Source organism: Molossus molossus, unplaced genomic scaffold, assembly GCF_014108415.1.
Source record: "Molossus molossus isolate mMolMol1 unplaced genomic scaffold, mMolMol1.p scaffold_m16_p_2, whole genome shotgun sequence".
NCBI lineage: Eukaryota > Metazoa > Chordata > Mammalia > Chiroptera > Molossidae > Molossus > Molossus molossus.
In genome coordinates this window covers 39,075,246-39,093,427 of record NW_023425355.1, presented here as the reverse complement: position 1 = coordinate 39,093,427, position 18,182 = coordinate 39,075,246, and the positions used below count along the sequence as shown (strand labels likewise).

Below are 18,182 nucleotides of genomic sequence, written 5' to 3'. Positions count from 1 at the left end.
AGGCAGCAAGAGAAAAGCAGTAGGTTATCTACAAAGGCAACCCCATAAGGCTTTCAGCAGACTTCTCAACAAAAATACTATAGGCCAAAAGGGAGAGGTATGAAGTAATCAAGGTCATGCAAAACAAGGATCAGAATCCAAAACTACTCTATCCAGCAAAGCTATCATTCAAATAAAAGGTCAAATAAAGAGCTTCACATACAAAAAATAAATAAATAAATAAATAAATAAGAGAATATATTAACACCAAATCAGCACTGCAAGATATGCTAAAAGGACTGCTATAATTAGTAGAAGAAGTAGGAAGAAAAATATCCTAACTAAACAAAAATGGCAATAAATAAGTACATATCAATAATCACCTTAAATGTAAATGGATTGAATGCTCTCATAAAAAGACACAGAGTAGCTTACCTGATAAGAAAGCATGATTCACATATCTGTTGTTTTCAAGAGACCCACCACACAACAAAAGACTCACATAGGTTGAAAGTGAAGGGATGGAAAATAAATTTTGAAGCAAATGGAAAGGAAAAAAAAAAAAAAAGCTGGGGTAGCAAAACACGTATCTGATTAAGTACATTTCAAAATGAAGGCCATAAATAAAGACAAAAAAGGCCACTTAATAATATTGAAAGGATCTGTCCAACAGGAAGGCAAACATATATGCACCCAATATAGGAGCACCAAGATATATTAAACATCTTCTGGGAGAACTCAAAAGAAAAATCGACAGCAATATAATCATAGCAGGGGACTTCAACACCCCCCTGACATCACTGGATAGATCTTCTAGACAAAAAAATTAACAAGGAAACACAGACTCTAAATGAAGCGCTAGAACAAATGGATTTCATAGACATCTACAGAGAATTACACCCCAAAACTGCAGAATTCACATTCTTCTCAAGTGCACATGGGACATTCTCAAAGATAGACCACCTTAGGACACCAGCTAAGTCTCTACAAGTTCAAGAAGATTGAAATCATATCAAGCATCTTTTCAAATCACAATGGCATGCACCTAGAAATCAATTGCAACAAGAACAAGCAAAGATATTTGAAAACATGAAGGCTAAATAGCATGTTATTGAATAATGAATGGGTTACCATGGAGATCAAGGAAGAAATTAAAAACTTCCTGGAAACCAATGAAAATGAACACACAACAACACAAAAGCTATGGGATGAAGCGAAAGCAGTTCTGAGAGAGAATTTCATAGCACTACACGACTACCTCAAGAAGCAAGAAAAATTTCTAATAAACCATCTAACCTCAACACTTAAAGAACTAGAAAGCAAACAAAAGAAATCCCCAGAGCAAGTAGAAGGAAGGAACTAGTAAACATCAGAGCAGAAATGACATGGAGACCAAAAAAAAAAAAAAAAAAATTCAAAGGATCAATTAAATGAACAGCTGGTTCTTTGAAAAGATAAACAAGACTGATGGACCCTTAACTTGACTCAACAAGAAACAAAGAGAGAGAACCCAAATACACAAAATCAGAAATGAAAGAGGAGATACAATAACTGACACCACAGAAATACAAAGAATCGTTAACAAATACTATGAACAATTATATGGCGACAAATTCAACAATCTAAGCGAAATGGACCAATTTCTAGAAACACATAGTCTCCAAAAACTGAACCGGGAAGAGATAGAAAACTTGAACAGACCAATAAAAACAAAAGAAATTGAAGATGTAATCAAGACTCTCCCAGCAAACAAAAGCCCAGGCCCCGACGGCTTCATGGGGGAATTTTACCAAACATTTGAAGAAGAACTAATACCCATTCTCCTCAAATTATTTCAAAACATTCAAGAACAAGAAAGACTTACAAACTCATTTTATGAGGCCACATAATTCTAATTCCAAAACCAGACAAAGACACTACAAAGAAAGAAAACTAAAGGCCAATGACCAGGATGAACTTAAATGCCAAAATACTAGCAAATCAGATCCAGCAATACACCAAAAAAATTATCCACCATGACCAAGTGGGATTCATCCCAGGGATGCAAGGCTGGTACAATATTCTCAAATCAATAAACGTGATACACCACATAAACAAAATGAAAGATAAAAATCATATGATCATATTAATAGATCCTGAAACAGCATTCAACAAAATTCAGCAGCCATTTCTGATAAAAAACGCTCAGCAATATGGGAATAGAGGGATCATATCTCGACATAATAAAAGACATATATGAAAGATCTACAGCCAACATCATACACAATGGGCAAAAAAAAAAATGCATTTCCATTAAGAACAGGAACAAGACAAGGATGCCCACTTTCGGCACTATTATTTCAAATAGTCCTGGAAGTATTAGCAACAGCAATCACACAGGAAGAAAAAATAAAAGGGATCTAAATTGGAAAGGAGGAAGTGAAACTGTCGTTATTCACAGATGACATGATACTATACGTAGAAAATCCCAAAACTCCATGAAAAAATTACTAGACTTAATAAATGAATTTGGCAAAGTAGCAGAATACAAAACTAATGTCAAGAAATCAATGGTATTCTTATACACCTATGATGAACTCACATAAAGAAAAACTAAACATACAATCCCATTTACCATGGCGCAAAATAATTAAGATACCTAGGAATAAAATTAACCAAAGAAATAAAGGAGCTATTCACAGAAAACTACAGGTTATTTGAAAAAAAAGAAATAGAGAAAGATATAAAAAAGTGGAAGTACATACCTTGTTTATGGATTGGAAGAATTAACCTCATTAAACTGTACATACAACTCAAAGCAAATTATATATTCAATGCAATCCCCATCAAAATACCAACAACATACTTCACAGAACTAGAACAAATACTACAAAAGTTCAGATGGAACCAAAAAAGACTTCGAATAGCCACAGCAATCTTGAAAAAGAAACAAAGTTGGAGGGATCGCATTACTAGATTTCAGGTTATACTACAAAGCCACTGTAATCAAAACAGCCTGCTACTGGCACAAGAACAGGCATATTGACCAGTGGAACAGAACAGAGAACCCAGAAATGGACCCAAGACATTATGCTCAGTTAATATTTGACAAAGGTGGCAAGAGAATACAATGGAGTAAAGATAGCCTCTTTAATATATAGTGTTGGAAAATTGGACAGCTACATGCAAAAAAAAAAAAAAAAAAATGAAACTAGACCATCAACTTACACCATATACAAGAATAAAATCAAAATGGGTAAAAGACATAAATGTCACTCATGAATCCATAAAAAACCTAGAAGAAACTGTAGGCAACAATATTTCAGACATCACACACAGCAGAATTTTCACTGATACATCACCTAAGGCAACAGAAACAAAGGAGAAATGGAACACATGGGACTACATCACACTCAAGAGCATCTGTACAGTGCCCTGGCCAGTGGTTCGAGCATTAGCCTGCGGTCCAGAGAGACCTGGGTCAATTCCCGCTAACGGCATGTACCTCGGTTGCAGTTTGTCCCCGGCCCTGGTTGGGTTGTGAGGGTGGCAACCACTCAATGTGTCCCTTTCACGTCGATGTTTCTCTCTCTCTCTCTCCCACTCTATCTGAAAAAAATATCATAAAAAAAAGAAAAAGAAAAAGTAATTAATAGAGCTTCTGCACAGCAAAAGATACAATCATCAAAATGGAAAGACAACCCACTATATGGGAGAGCATAATTGCTAGTGATATATCAGATAAGGGGTTAATTTCCAATATATGTAGAGGGCTCATACAATTCCACAAAGGGAAGACCAAAAAAAAAAAAAAAAAAAAAAACAATTAAAAAATGGGCAGAGGAACTAAATAGACACCTCTCCAAACAGGACATACAAATGGCTAAGAGACTTATGAATAAATTCTCAACATCACTAATCATCAGAGAGATGCAAATTTAAACAAGAATGAGGTATCACCTGACACCTGTCAGAATGGCCACCATCAACAAATCATCAAACAACAAGTGGTGGCGAGGGTGTGGAGAAAAGGGGACCCTAGTACACTACTGGTGGGAATGTAGACTGGTGCAGCCACTATGGAAAACAATATGGTATTACCTCAAAATATTAAAAATTGAATTGCCATTTGACCCAGTGATCCCACTTCTAGGAATATACCCTAAGAAGCCTGAAACACCCATCAGAAAGAATATATATGTACCCCCATGTTCATAGCAGCACTATATATAATAGTTAAGATCTGGAAACAGCCCAAATGTCTATCAGTAGACAAATGGATAAAAAAGCTGTGGTATATATACACAATGGAGTACTATGCAACTGTAAGAAAGAAAGATATCTTATCCTTTGAGACAACATGGAGGGACCTGGAGAGTATTATGCTAAATGAAATAAGCGAAACAAGCCAAGCAGAGAAAGACAAATATCACATGATCTCGCTTATTTGCAGAATATAAGGAACATAACAGTCTGAGGAATGGGTAGTCCCAGAGACATGGAAGTGGGGTACAGACTGACATTCCTCTGAAGATGGGGTGGTGGGGGAGAGATAAACCACAGAAATTATATGCATGTATGCATGAACAATGGACATGGACAACAAAGCTGGGGACAGGGCTGGGGGAGAAGAGAGGGAGGAATCAGTGGGGGAAAAATGAGAAACATCTGTAACAAAAATAAATAAATTAATAAAAACAGATTCAAGAAAAAATAAAATGAAATAAAATAAAAACAATGCAATGTTTATAGAATAATTCATTAGAAAACCAAATATGACAACCCCCAGTTGTACTGAAAGCAGCAAGCATAGTTTTTAAAATAAAACAAAATATGGTCTTTCTTTTTTGAGCATGCAAAAGAAGAAATGTATCACATGATTTATGTGTAGCAACCATATTTGCTGCTATAATGTTTCAGTTTTAAATTATTCAGCATTGAGGAAGAGACGCCCTAACTTTAAGATTGGACATTTATTAGCTTAACAACCAATGTCTTATTTTCCCCCTAAGGCAGCAAATATTAGTAATTATATTATCTGGCCATCACTTGCTCTGTGAAATACCCTCATTTTAGTCCAAACATTTAAAAGAAAACAAAGAAATAAATATTAGGTAGACTCTAAAGCCATTTGCCAAATTCCAAGATTTTGAGGTAAGTGGAAAACCACAAATCATAATTGTTAATAGTTCAAATAATCCAAATTATTCCTTTGGGGACAATTACCCACCCATTTTCTGATAGCTTATAGGCATCCCAGGGGTGGGCTGTGTTAAGTACCACACTAGGTAAATTGATGGATGGGTAAGTACAAAGGACATTCTAAAATCTATCAAATGAGGACATTACACTTAAAAGCAGCTATATCCATCTATAGGGAAGAGAAGGTGACAAATTTTTATCTAGCAAGTATTGGGGCTGGGGGCTTTGTCAGGAGTATTTTCTAGAAGTGTCCAACTCAGAGCATTTCTCCTTTCCAGAGGAGTCTTTTCCACCTGTAAAGTGGATAACAACTATCACCACACTTTCATGCTCCCTCCACTGCTCTGAAACCCCAGGGGATTTTAAGGTTGCTACTGACTCTCTTCAGACAAAATTAGTTCTTAAGCCACACAAACAACCACACTGATTTTGATCTTCTCATAAACTATAGACCCTATCCTTGGCCTAAAGCAAACACCAAATTCCCTTTGACTTATCTGGATGTTGGCAGAAAAGAGATAAAAGAAGCCCAGGCAGAGTGAGGGGGAAAGCTACACCTGTACCTGTTTGGTACTATTCCCTTTGCAGTGGGTGACATCACTGTTTATATGTGTTACAATAACTTCTCATGGGAGAGCCTCCAACACATCCTCTTTGCAGGAAGCCAAGTTGGATAGAACCTGGCTCCTACTCAGCACTCAGATTGTGAAAATTCAGGAAAAATCTAGCCAATCTCAGAGGTCAGTGAAGATGCAGCAGCAGCTTTATCTCAAGCGTCTTACATGGTACATCTCTAAAGTTAGTTTGCCATTGTCTGCTGCTGTGGCTGCTGCCAGCAGAAATTACCCTAAATGGTCATTCATTTCACAGAAAATTTAGAGGAACTTGATGTTGGAAAATGCATTCAACACAGTTCTCGTGGGAAATGAATTAAAAAGCATGTTTGCTTAAATAATTGAAGGGGAAACATGCATTACATGTGCTTTATATGCAGTTAAGAATTTCTGTTCCAAGCTTTTTGTGGTGCCAAATATGAACTCAGGCCTAACACTTGATTAAAGAAGCAAAATCTGAACTATCAGAAGATATCAAGAGGGGGAGCAGAATGTACTTTTATATACTGTGGTTGGAGTATAATTAGTAAAAACATGTCAAAGAGCAATTTTGCAAAATCTAGAAAAATATAACTGAGCAAATCCAATCCTAGGAATTGGTTAATAAAATAACTAGCCAAATGTGTATTATATAGTCCAAGGATGTCCACTGTGGCATTGAGTGCTCATGAAGGCACAGAGTGACAACTATGATTTTTACAATGTTGAAACATTTCTGTATATTGAAAGACAGGGGACTCTAGTACACTGCTGGTGGGAATGCAGACTGGTGCAGCCACTATGGAAAACAATATGGTGTTACCTCAAAAAATTAAAAAAATTGAACTTCCATTTGACCCAGTGATCCCACTTCTAGGAATATACCCTAAGGAGCCTGAAACACCAATCAGAAAGAATATATGTACCCCCGTGTTTGTAGCAACACTATTTACAGTAGCTAAGATCTGGAAACAGACCAAATGCCCATCAGTAGACTAATGGATAAAAAAGCTGTGGTACACATACACAATGGAGAACTATGCAGCTGTAGGAAAGAAAGATCTCTTATCCTTTGAGACAACATGGAAGGACCTGGAAAGTGTCATCCTAAGCGAATCTAGCCAAACACAGAAAGACAAGTATCATATGATCTCACTTGTTTGTGGATAATGAACATAACAGTCTGAGGAATGGGGTAGTCCCAGAGACATGGAAGTGGGGTACAGACTGACTATCTCCAGAAGAGGGGGTGAGGGGGAGAGATAAACCACAGAACTTATATGCATGTATGCATGAACAATGGACATGGACAACAGGGCTGGGGACAGGGCGAGGAGGGAGGAGGAGGGGGATTCAGTGGGGGGAAAAGGAGAAACATCTGTAACAAAAATAAATTAATTAATAAAAAAATAAAAAATAAATTAAAAAAAGAAAGACACTGAAACAAAAGTTAAATGATAGACAATAGACTGCTTAATATTTTTGCAATATAGATAACAGTTAAGTAGTTACTACTGAAATATATAAAGTAATACCAGTTCTCAAAACAAGAAAGAACAACTCAATAGAAAAACAAGCAAATAGTATTAAGTGGCAGCACAGAAGAAATACAGATGGCCAATAAACACATAAAAATATGTTCATCCTCACTAGTATTCAAAAATGCAAATAAAAAGATTTTATTCAGCTATCACATTGTCAAAGATTACAAAGATCAATAATATCTGAAATTGGTGAGGAAGATCATGGAGAAATGGCCATTGTTGGAGGGAATGTAAGTTGCTGTAGTCTTCTTGGTGGGCTCTATAAAAATCAAAGATGGGCAAGCCAAATTCTAAACTACCAATTTTACTACTGTGAATTTATACTACACAAACACTTGCAATAATATGCAGAGACACATATAAAAGAAAGTATGTTGCACCAATATTTAATAATTGTAATAATTATAAATAATCTAAAAATTCATCAATAAAAGTTGAACTAAAGAAATTATGTCACAATCAGATAAGAGTACTATGTTTTTCAAATGAAACAACAACATTATACTGGCAGGAAAAGCCCTCCTGACATCATTAAATGAAAAGCATATTGTAGAACTGTATGTGGAGCATTGTTCACTCCTTTGATTATTTTATCAATATGAATATATGAGTATTCATAAAAATGCACAAAATGATACATATAAAACTGTGAACATAGTGGGAGATCAGTGGCAGAGAGTCTAGGAACATTCTACTTCATATTTTTATTTCTACAAGCATAAGCATACATTATTTTGATAAAAATACTTATTTTAATCAAGAAGTGAGACAAACTGTGCCATTCCCCTACAATGTCCAGCTCCCACTCCCAGCCTCTGAAAATGTCCTCTTAAAGGACATGGTGTTCTACCATCTAAGAAAATTTCTAATACCCAAAGCCATGAGCTATTGCTATTTAGAATTTGAACTAGGGGAAGAAATGCTGGAAAGAAATAAAAAGGTTGTCACTTTCTTTTAGAAGAGTTTCATTTCATGCAATTGTGGTGTGATCAATACCCTTTCTAGAATGACCTTTCTTTCCCATCCATCCAAATATCCCATCAGTCTTCCAGCCATACCTCATTTACCCTCTTCTTTTTCATAAATTTGTGAGAAGGGGAAATGCTATTCAGTTCAATTCCTTTTCTGTTTTCACCCATAGGCCAGGATTCAATCCCACCTTTTAGCCTAAAGAAATTCCAGGACTTCCAGTCAAGATGGTGGTGTAGGTAAATGCAGTACTCACCTCCTCCCACAACCACATCAAAATTAAAACTAAACTAAAGAACAACCATCATTCAGAACTGTCTGAAATTGAGCTGAAGGGAATTCCTACAACTACAAAATTAAAGAAGCCACATGGAGACTGGTAGGATGGGCGGAGGTGCAGATGGATTGGTCCCACACCCATGTGTGGAGGATAAAAATCAGGAGGAATACCTTGGCTGGGAAGGTCCTCCCTGAGGAGCAAGGAGTCCTCATCCCACACCAGGCTCCCCAGCTCAGGGTTCCAGTGCCAAGAAGAGAAGTCCCCAAACTTCTGGCTATAAAAACTGGTGGGAACTGAGGCTGAGGGAGACTGAGGTTCTGGAGCCCCAGGCAGTTCCTCTTAAAGGGCCCACACTTGGACTTACTCGAACTCCCTCCCTCCAGGATCCAGCATAGGGGAGGCAGCTTGAAAGGCACCAGATACATACAGGAAATAATTGAGTTGTTTGGCACTGGGGCAAGAACTGGAGAGGCATCTTTCTCCTGAATAGACCTGCTGATAGAGACCATTGTTCCTTTGGAGAGCCCTTCCTCCAAAGGGGCAGCAGACAAGCACCATATCTGTAACTTCAGTAACCTGGCTCATACAGTTAGCCCCACCCTGGTGATTCCCTGAGGCCCTGCTCCACCCAACTTTCAAGCGCACCCAAACTGCCCCAGTGGCTTTACCATAGGATTGGCCTGTCTGGCTCATGCTTCATACTTTTCTAAAATCTTTCAAACAAGCAGCATCTGGCCTCAGAAAGCCCCATACCTCTCGCTAAATGGTCCCAAACCTGGCACTAGGAGCAGCCAGCCTTGGTTCACAGCTTGGGTTTGCCTGGGCAACTCCAAGACCAGCAAAAAAAAGCAGCCATCTGTAGATCACTTTGTAGCTTATGCCTGGTGGCCCCAGGTAGAACACAGGCAGTGGCTGACCTTGCCCCAGAGCCAGTACACCCAGTGGACAGCTTCAGACCACTTTGAAGCACCACCATCCAACCACCTCCACAAATGACACACTCAAGGAGTGGACTCAGTGGATACCAGAGATCTGCTGAAGTAAGTCTTGCTCTGTGTGGTAGGGCCCTGCCCTGCTGATCCTCCAAGGTAGTCAGAGGTCAGTGGTCAATAGGCACAGCCAGCCCTTGCAACTAATTAAATCCCTCCCATTGATGTGCCAACAGCAATCAAGACTCAATTACAATAGAAGGGTGGACAGTCCACATGAGGAGTACACCTTGAGGGCTGAGTTGGGGTGACCAGGGAGGCTGTCCCACTGGACCCTACATGACACCTACTACAACAGGACATCCTAGGAAGCCTAGAATACATAGCAACTCTACCTAATACATAGAAACAAACACAGGGAGGCAGCCAAAATGAGGAGACAAAGAAACATGTCCCAAATGAAAGAACAGAACAAAATTCCAAGAAAAGAACTAAACAAAATTGAGATAAGCAATTTAACAGATGTAAAGTTCAAAATACTGTTTATAAGCATGCTTAAGGAACTTAGTGAACATTTCAAGGAACTTACTGAAAATGTCAAGGAATTTAGAGAGGACCTCAAGAGCATAAAAAAGGACCAGTCAGAAATGAAGGATGCACTAACTGTAATAAGGAATAATTTACAGGGAATCAATAGTAGAGCAGGTGAAGCTAAGAAGCAAACCATCAATTTGGAATATAAGGAAACAAAAAACACCCAATCAGAACAAAGAATCAAAAAAAAAAAAAAAAATGAGTATAGTGCAAGGAGCCTCTGGGACAACTTCAAGCATATCAACATTCACATCATGGGCATGCCAGAAGGAGAAGACACAGCAAGAAATTGGAAACATATTTCAAAACATAATGACAGGAAACTTCCTTAGCCTGGTGAAGGAAACAGACATACAAGTCTAGGAAGCACAGAGAGTCCCAAACAAGATGAATCCAAAAAGGTCCACACCAAGAAGCTATCATTTAGAATCAATGGACATATAAAGAGTTTATTAGACAAGAAAAACCTAAAGGAGTTCATCACCACCAAACCAGTATTATATGAAATGTTGATGGGTCTTCTTGAAGAACAAAAATTTGAACAACAAAATAGCAATAAATACATATCTATCAACAACTGAATCTACAAACAAAATGAGGGAGCAGAACAGAAACAGACTCATAGATACAGAATTTTTGTTTTTTTGTCAGATGGGAGGGGGGTTGGGGGAGATGGGTGAAAAAGGTGAAGGAACTAAATACAAATTGGTTGGTAAACTGAGGAACCTCAAATGGAAGGAGGAGGAGAGAAGAAAGAGATAAACCAAAGAATTTATATGCATATATGCATAACCAAGGGACAGAGACCATAATGTGTGGAAGACAGGAGGGGGGTGGGAGTCAATGGGGGAGAAGGGGGGTATATTTGTAATACATTCAACAATAAAGATAAGTTTAAAACAAAAAAAATCCCATCCTAACTCTTACTCCCCCAGTCTATTTGGTGAAAGGCTCATCCCTGTATTTCCATTTCCCTCCAAGTTAAGGTTGACAACCCCAGCTCTGAGAATCTTAGAAAGCATCTATAAGTGACTTTAGGGTGTTTAACACCACCAAGAGTCAGCAGAGTATGAGCCCTAGTTGACCCTGAAATTGCATGCACATGTTAGTGGATGTGAGCCCTTCTTTGGGAAGTATATCAGTAGCTTTCATCAAATTATCAAGGACGTCTTTCATACACAAAAAACATAATAACCACTAAAGTACAGGGACTGGGATGATTAATTTACCCACGTAGTATCTAGGCAGAACATCCAGACCTCAAGTTCCCAGCCTGCTGCTTGTCTTGGTAACTCAGACAACCATATACTCAAGAAGAAGGGGGGAGAGAAAGCATGGCCTTTTAGGGCTTCACTAGAAACCTATCCATCTGATAAAGCTGCCACATAGACCCCACACGACTCAGGCCTGGACATGCCCTCCAAGTCCACCTAACGAGCCAATCCACCTTCTCCTGAACTACACAAGAAAATAGTTAAGTCTAGTATAAAGAGCACTAGGAGACAACAGATAATAGCAGGTATCAGTTTTAAGCTTTAGACTGACTTCTGTTTGGTCATGAAGTAGCTTGTGTGACCTTAGGCAACTCACTTCACTTCCTCATTTTCCTCATTCAAGCAAAGGGTTTGCACCAGATAAACTTCAAAAGACACTTTTAGCTCTACCATTCTGTTAATCTCCTCTACTGGACAATAATTTCCACTAAACTTTCCATAACAGAGAATGACTTTACTCTCATTTTTTAGTGTCACAATCTTCAAGCCATACAGTTTTTTTTCTGTGGCTAACCTAAATCTTTCCTACTGCAAATGAAGCTTGCTGCTTTCATGCAGAGAATGGCTGGCCCATGAACAGAGCACTGTAGAACTAGTAACTCTAAGGCCTGTATATCAGTCTCTACCCCAAACCCAGCTTGCAATGATTATTCTCAAGAACTCCATTCTTTTGTGAAGGCACCTTGTAAAGAATAAAGGTTGAGGGAATTAATGAAGAATCAAGGGAAACAGGAAGGGTCATTAGTTACATGAGTGTTTTTTCTTTTGTCTTTAAATTTCCTTAAAGATGGCCACACCTTCCTACTGGCAAAATGAACTCCAAAACTGTGCTTAAGAAACCTTTTCTGCAAACCAGGCTCCAATGCAAATAGGGCATTGGGGTCACTGGAGATGAACCTTGCAGCAGCTAGCTTCCAAGATGGCATTTTAGAAATGTTTCTGCAAAAAAATGAGTCTGAAAGATAAAAGCAACTTTCCAACTAAACTTAATTCCCATCTCTAGGGTTCTTTGGTTATCATGGGGTGTTCTGATTGATGGAATTTTTCTTGAGGCTGTACTGATGATACCTCTGGACCAGGAAAATAAAGGCCACACTAAAATTTTCAGGATATGTAAGGAAATAAGCCCAGATAACTGAGTCACCCAAAGTTCAATGAGGGTAGTTCTTTCCCATCAAAGCAGAACAGAGAACTGAGGCAATCTGCCCAAGAACTCAACAGAAAAACAAGATTTGTGCCTGAATTGTTAGGATAATGGCCTTAATTCTTCACTTCACTTTCATAATAAATTTGAATTTATATCGAGCCATTCTTCTAAAGAGCTCAAAATACTTGCAGAGATACTATCTTAATTGTCATCATGCCATTACAGTCTGTGAGAGCAATGATTATTATCAGCCTGTTTAACACATGGGGGAAGGGAAGCCTAGAGGGGTGAAGCGAGTCATCAAGTTTACTTAGTAAGATACCAACAACCTCTGAACTCAGCAGGAAATTTTCTTAACAGTCATTGCCCAAAGAATGTTCTTCTCAACATCAGTCCAACCAAATGTTTGTTGGAACACCAAGTTCTGTGGGCAAATGCATCTGGGTAATATTGCATATCCTATTCGCCTGGACAGTCACTATATATATTAGCCTAGTAAAAGCTTTTAGAAGCCCTGCATTAAATAAACCTGTTTCTGTTTAAGTAAGAAATCTCCTAAATTAAACTTGACCACAAAACTCTGTGTGTGTGTGTGTGTGTGTGTGTGTGTGTGTGTGTGTGACACCTACTATTATCCCATGAAACTAGTCTTCTTTGGAACCCACAATGAAAAGCACTAGTCTGTCCATTAAACTAATAATCTGAGTATTGTTGTAGCAGACAGATCAATTCTATTCCAGCCCAAGCCATGGGGATTTCTTAGAAATATTGCTTAGCCCGGCTGATGTGGCTCAGTGGTTGAGCATTGACTCATGTACCAAGAGGTCACAGGTTCCTTTCCCGGTCAGGGCATAGGCCTAGGTTGTGGGTCCAATTCCCAGTGCAGGGGGCATGTAGGAAGCAGCCAATCCATATTCTCTCTCATTGATGTTTCTCTCTCTCTCTCCCTTCCTCTCTCTCTAAAATCAATAAAAATAATATTTTTAAAAAGAAATATTGCCTAATACCTTGTAGCACTGACAGCCAGTAAACAAAGGACCTTGGTGTGCCCAAAGGACCCCAAGCCATCATTTCATCTGCAATAGGGCACTGGCCAGACTAGGGAGGAAGTCAATTCAAGTTCACCTAATTCTGCTGAAATTTCTTTCAAATAGAACTCAGGGATATTTTTGGTCTTCATTTATGGGAGGAAGTGCTTAGGATATTGGTCTAAGCCCTCAGAGCTTATGCTCTTACATTTGTCTCTTAAGTTCATTTCCAGTGCCTCTCATCAGCCCATGGAATCAGCACCAAACCCACAAAAGAGGATGACTCAGAATGTGTACCTGTTCTGGCTTAATCACATGAGTATTATAGTACTCATCATATATCCATTTCAAAACTCACATACAACACAGAATATTGTACTATTATTAATTACTAGTGACACTAAAAGTACCTAAAATGTAAATATCTCTAAAGACCCTATGCTGGTTCATTTGTATTTTATATACAATTCAAGTGATAAAGGAACACACAATGGATTTAATATTTACTACTGCTATGTTCATGTTTCATTACAGTACTTATTAAACATCGACTCCATGAGGGAAAATGCCTCTGTTGAAATTGGTTACATCTGTGCAATATGCGATACAGGTATACCTTTCTCTGGTATACCATCCATTGGCTATGTAAAAAATTCTGTGTAAATATATTTTGGGTAAAAAATTAACTGCAAAGGTATGATGGGCACTGTTATTTAAGATGACCTGATTATGAATCCTTTTGTAAAACAACAAACTGCAATGTGAATACTATCCATCTAGTTCATTTGCCTTTTAAATACATATTTATATATACCATATTTACTTAAATCAAGACACTCCAGTATTAATAAATGACCTAGACATTTCTTAAGATGGAGATGTATTTCAGTCCTTATCAATCTGCAATATTGGCTCCTTTTTTTTTTTTTTTAATTTAACTAAATTTTAAACTAAATTTATTGTGGTGACATTGGTTTATAAAATTATATAGGTTTCAGGTGTACAATTTTAGAACACATTATCTGTATATTGCATTGTGTGTTCACCACTCCAAGTCAAGTCTCCTTCCATTACCATTTTCCACCTATATCCTCTTCTACCTCCCCCCACCCAATAATAGCTCCTTTTGGATTCACCATTAATCACCATCCCAGTCTAGGGAGGTTCATTCTGAATTTGTTGAGAATGTGACAGTAACGCTATGAAGACCCCTTGCAGTCTTATTTAAGGATGACTCCTCTGCCTTTAGACGCATTCCTTCAACTTCGCCACCTGGTGAATTAATTATTCAAGAGTCACTCAAGTGTCTTTTCCAGAGTGAAGGCTTTCTTGATCATACCCTCTGCCCCCAGGCAGGCATCCCTCCTCTGTGCTCTCTCATAGTATCCTGCCTGTCCCTTGTCAAACTCTACTATAATTGTCTGTTTATACACTCTATCTTGCCTATCAGACTGTGCACTCTCTAAGAGCTGAAATGTTTTATTCATTTCCATACTTCCAAAACTTTACTACAGGCACATAACAGGTCTTTAATAAATGTTGGTTGTTTAAATGATCACTATCCTTAACTGTATTTTTTGGACCTTGTAAAAGCAATCCTTTATTAAAACCACAAAAAAATGTAAAAGAAAAGGTTTAGCAATTTTGTTCATTTTTATTGATCTCTTCTTTTTAAAACATGTTTTTATTTATTTGTTTTAGAGAGAGAGGAAGGGAGAGGGAGATCAACATTGATGTGAGATAGAAACATCCATCAGCTGCCTCCTGCACGCCCCCTACTGGGGATCAAGCCCACAACAGGGGCATGTGCCCTGATCAGGAATAAAACCAGGTCCTCTGAGTCCATGGAACTGATGCTCAATCCACTGAGCCACACCAGCCAGGCAATCTCTTCTTTCTTTGAGTTAAAAAATAATGGCCATACCAAGTCATACCTTATGGTTCAAGAATAAAATAAAACAAACAAACAAACAAACCAAAAAAACCTTCTAATACAAATTCACAACTAATACAAAACTTCATTTAGGGTGTTCCTTTTTCTCCAAACATACATCTCTACATCCTAGCCCACCACTGACATCGCTACAGTGAAGAAGAAATGAGGGCCCTGGCCCGTGTGGCTAGGTTGGTTGAATGTCATCCTATGCCCCAAGAGGTCTCAAGTTCGATTCCTGGTCAGGGCACATGCCTGAGTTGTGGAAGGCAGCCGGTGCATGGCTCTCATTGATGTCTCTCTCTCTCCCTCCCCTTTCCCCTCTCTCTCTAAAATCAATAAAAACATATTTAAAAAGAAATGCAGATCCACTGATTAAAGGTGGAGTGGTTACTGCAGAGATCACTGTAAGAGCTTTGGATGCTCATTGGTTGAGAGAGGGAAACCCGCTAAGAAAGTTGGGCATTTTTAAGGGAACAATAACTATGTCCATTAAGATTTGGTCAACCTGGCTAAAATTTTCCACATTCATAATATCCTAAACAAGAGCCCCAGCTGGGGGGATTTCCACCACTTTGAAACCATCATTACCCTTCCGATGTGGGCAGAATATGTTGGACTTGATCCACCTGCATATTACTGCAATCTGTCTTGGCATGGGATGATACCCAAGGACATGTAATGCCAAGAGTAGCCCAGCCCCGTGGTGAGCGCGAACACACACACACACACACACACACACACACACACCACTTACGTTCACTGAATCCCACACAAAACCTGCACTATCTCCGTGGCACACACCACTGCATTCGTGTGTGCCCTGTCTCAAACAGGGAGTGCCCCCTCACATTCTCTCACCTCCCTAGTCTGCCCAGCCCACACCCCACACCCCCCGCAGACTGCAGCCTAGCCTGGAACTGGAAGCTAGTGAGGACTGGTTTTTGTTATATGTAACAAAGCCCCATGCACCCAGGTGCCCCGCTGAATGACTCCATCCACCCCTCCCGCCCCGGTCATAAGCTCCAAGAACAAGAGAAAGCTCAGCTCTGAGCAGTGGATGAAAGGAGCTGGGGGGCGGGGGAGGCAAAGAAAGAGAGCTTTAGGGGTGGGCGGAGAGCAGGAGTCTGGGCATCTTAGGTGTTCTCTGTTCTCTCGCCTCGAAGCAAGAGGAACAGCGAACTGGAAAAGGGATCCAGCGCCTTTTCACCCCATCGCACTCCATCTTTTCATAGAAAAAAGACCAAAAACTGATAAAATAATCTACCCTCCCGTCGCCCCTTGCCCTCCCAGCGGCTCTTAGCGCTCCAACAGCCCGCAACAAAGCGTCCCCACACAGACCTGTTCCAGCCTTTTCTCTGCGAGAGCGAGGGGAAGCTGCTGCTGAGGGTTCTGCCCTAAGCCGCCAAGCAGAAGGCGCCGGGGTTGGGAGGTGTAGCAGAAACTGGGGGAAGAAGGAGGACGAGAAGGGATAGGAGACACAGCAGCAGAGGCGGCTGCTGCGGCGGCGCAGCGGCAGTAGGAGGAGGAGGAAGAGGAGAGGAAGGAGGAGGAGGCTGCTTCAGTGGCAGCTGCTGAGGATGCTCTGGCGTGAGGCAGGGCTGGGTGGGCTGGGCGTGGGCTGGCGTGCGCCCCAAGGTCCAGGGATGCGCGCGCGTCTGGGTGTGTGAGAGCATCTGGGTATATTTTGACTATGATTATCCCAGTTCCTACCTAGACTGTAACTTGTGGTTCCGCAGCCAGGCGGAAGTGAAACCCTTTCAGTCTCTCAAGCTTGACTGCCTGCATGGGGATGGGGGTTGTGGGTGACGGAACCAGGGCGGGGAGAAAGGCTTCAGTACCAAAGCTCTAGGCCTGCCATTAATGTCCACACCCTTCCCTCCAGTCTTCTTTCTGGGCTGTGATAGCTTGCATCTGAACATATCTCTAGAAAGCCCATAGCCAAGGATAATAGAAAGAGACCAAGGACAGGCACTATCACTATCACACAGTATTGTGTAAGCGCTCACACTGTGCTGAGTGCTGCCTGAGCTACCCAGAAGGAAATTTCTGTTCTAAGTTGGGATTGACCTTCACGAGTTGAGGTACCCATAACTTCATGCAGGATTACATCCTGCCTTTTCTCCTGTCTCTCACCCCACTGCAGTACCTTGGTGCTTGTAACCAAAGTGGCATAAAACCAATGCTCTACTTTTTAATCTGCTTACACAGTCATCATTATCCACATCCCCAGCTTTACTGGTGTCAAGGGGTCATTTAATGGACATGCCACTCTCTCTCTAGGAGTGAGGTACTCAGTTTAGATAAGAATAAGACTGGTTTCCTAAAAGTCAGAGAGTTGAAGATCATCATGGATCCAGGGGGAAACCCAGTTTAGATCTGCACCCCTTAAACTAAGATAAGGGAAAGCAACTTTGAGAGGCACAATTTTCCCTGTGAGTCAATTTTGGTGATCCCCTTGCTTAGATTCCCGCTGAAAGTCATCTTTTCCCTGATAACCTATTGAGCATTTCACTTTATCTTGCCTAATGGCTTACACTTGTAGAGCACTTTGGGATTTACAAAGCACTCCCTAATAATGGGATCCCTACCATATCACCTTTGTGAGTTAGGTTAAGAAAATATAATTATTTGTATTCTATAGATAAGAAAAACAGATTTAGTGGATTTGCCTAACCTTACAGGCTAATAAGTGGCAGATCAAAACTTGGGACACAGGTCTTCAGATTTC

General features: G+C 39.8%; 1 protein-coding gene across 1 annotated transcript in view; it reads right to left on the bottom strand.

The window, feature by feature from the left end:
• The window catches only part of PAK3 (p21 (RAC1) activated kinase 3), a 420,017-nt gene extending 402,824 nt beyond the window's left edge, over positions 1-17,193 (bottom strand). Inside the window, exon 1 of the mRNA XM_036270656.1 lies at positions 16,793-17,193. The gene's annotated coding sequence lies outside the window, so the exon portion shown is untranslated. The remainder of the gene's footprint in view (positions 1-16,792) is intronic.
• Positions 17,194-18,182: the final 989 nt, after the last annotated feature.